At 45.6% G+C, this 2500-nt stretch overlaps 1 protein-coding gene across 1 annotated transcript in view; it reads right to left on the reverse strand.

Moving 5' to 3' along the window:
- Positions 1-2500, reverse strand: part of uckl1a (uridine-cytidine kinase 1-like 1a) — a 13528-nt gene that overhangs the window by 7516 nt on the left and 3512 nt on the right. The gene's annotated exons all lie outside the window — the stretch shown is intronic.

Raw genomic sequence — 2500 nt, forward strand, 5'->3', positions numbered from 1 at the left:
GTTGAGTTCACTCTCAAAGTAATTACTTTTTCTATTCTTTTTTTAAGAATTATTGACAATAATCTGTATAAAAAATACCTTTAGTTATGACTAAGTCCTTTCTCTGTTTCTACATTAATCATCCACACATAGAAACGTAGAATGATGTGTAGCTGCTTCAGACACAATTAAAAAGAAATATAACTCTACCTCAACCAAATGTTAAATCCAGCCTAAACATTAAATAACTAACCAATCTAATAGGTTTCAAGGTTTTTTTTATTTGTCATATGCACAGCAGATACAGCGTATATGTTGGCAATGAAAATCTTATGTCGCGTGCTCCTCCAACAACTCAACATACATGGTGCAAAAGATAAATAAAATAGTGAAAAAGAGAGAAGAATATTTACAATATCAACAATACAGATTTGAGGATGTGAAATATATACATATGTGGAAAACATTGAAAGTATTTAAATACTTTACACTGTTGAATGAGGAGGTATGGACAGATGCATATATTATGTATAACAGATGTATATGGCAGATATGTATAATATATAGATATGTGTACTATAAACAGATATGTATAATATATAGATATGTGTACTATAAACAGATATGTATGGCAGATGTGTATAATATATATATATATGTATGTGTGTACTATAAACAGATGTGAGTAGACATTCACACAGCTCAGGAGTTCAGTAGTCTTATAGCCTGTGGTATAAAACTGTCTCTGAGTCTGGTGGTCTTGGTCCGGATGCTGCGGTACCGTCTGCCAGACGGCAGCAGACAGAACAGATTGTTGCTGGGGTGATGGGGGTCCTTTAATATCCTACCGGCCTTCTTCCTACACCGCTGGGTGTAGAGGTCCTCCATGGATGGCAACTCCGTCCTGGTGATGTGCTGAGCAGTTTTCACCACCCTCTGTAGAGTCTTACGGTTGAGGGCGGTGCAACTGCCATACCAGGCGGTGATGCAGCCAGTCAGGATACTCTCGATGGTGCACCTGTAGAAGTTGCAGAGTATCCTGGAGTCCATGTTGAACTTCCGCAGCCTGCGGAGGAAGAAGAGCCGCTGTCGAGCCGTCTTGGATATGACCCTGGTGTGATGTGTCCATGTCAGGTCCTCACTGATGTTAACCCCGAGGAACCTGAAGCTGCTGACTCTCTCCACAGGAGTCCCGTCGATGGTGATGGGTGTGTGTGCTTCTCTCTGCCTCTTCCTGTAGTCCACAATCAGCTCCTTTGTTTTGCTGACGTTGAGATGGAGGTTGTTGTCCTGGCACCAAGATGTCAGGGCTCTGACCTCCTCTCTGTACGCCGTCTCGTCGCCGTCTGTGATCAGGCCGATGACGGTCGTGTCGTCAGCAAACTTGATGATGGTGTTGGAGCTGTGTGTGGCCACGCAGTCGTGCGTGAACAGGGAGTAGAGGAGAGGGCTGAGCACACAACCCTGAGGGGCTCCGGTGTTGAGGGTCAAGGTGGAGGATGTGATGTTCCCCATCCGCACTGCCTGGGATCTGCCCGTCAGGAAGCTCATGATCCAGTCACAGAGGGCGCTGTTGAGCCCAAGGTCCCTGAGCTTAATGATGAGCTTGGAGGGCACAATGGTGTTGAATGCTGAACTGTAGTCAATGAACAGCATTCTCACATAAGTGTTCCTCTGGTCCAGGTGGGAGAGGGCAGTGTGGAGGGTGAGGGAGATGGCATCATCCGTGGACCTGTTTGCTCTGTAGGCAAACTGCAGGGGGTCCAGTGAGTCAGGGAGGGAGGAGGTGATAAAAGTTTTGACTAACCGCTCAAAGCACTTCATGATGATGGAGGTGAGTGCAACTGGGCGGTAGTCATTGAGGCAGATGGGTTTTGTCTTTTTGGGGACAGGGACAATGATGGACTCTTTAAAGCATGTGGGGACTACAGACTGGAGCAGTGACCTATTGAAAATGTCTGTGAACACATCTGCCAGCTGAACTGCACACACCTTGAGAGCACGGCCAGGGATACCATCAGGTCCCGGAGCCCTGTGTGTGTTGATTCTTTTCAGAGATCTACACACATCTGCACTGGTTAAAACCAGTGAGCAGGGATCCTGGGCCTTTGGTGCCTCCACAGCCGGGGGCCTCTCAAAGCGTGCATAAAATGTGTTCAGTTCATCTGGGAGAGATGCAGACACTTCCTCAGCACCACTCGTTGTCCTTTTGTAGTCTGTTATTGTTTTTAGTCCAGACCACATATTTCTGGCGTTGGAGCCCTTGTAGTTCGACTCCACCTTGTCCCTGTATTGTCTTTTCGCACTGCTAATAGCAAATAGGACTGCATATATAAGATTTCTCTTTACCATTTCTACACAGAGCAGTCCCACAGTGTGGTTTAGGTTCTTTAAGTGATGGATCTAAATATATCCTCAGCACAGGACAACAACACGTTTTTTCCGCAGTCCAACTCTCCGACAGATCTCACCTTAACTAAGATTAGTCTCTCATTACAAATAAAGTCAGCCAAGCTGTTGT

The sequence above is a fragment of the Eleginops maclovinus genome, chromosome 1, assembly GCF_036324505.1.
Source record: "Eleginops maclovinus isolate JMC-PN-2008 ecotype Puerto Natales chromosome 1, JC_Emac_rtc_rv5, whole genome shotgun sequence".
In the NCBI taxonomy this organism is placed as follows: Eukaryota; Metazoa; Chordata; class Actinopteri; order Perciformes; family Eleginopidae; genus Eleginops; species Eleginops maclovinus.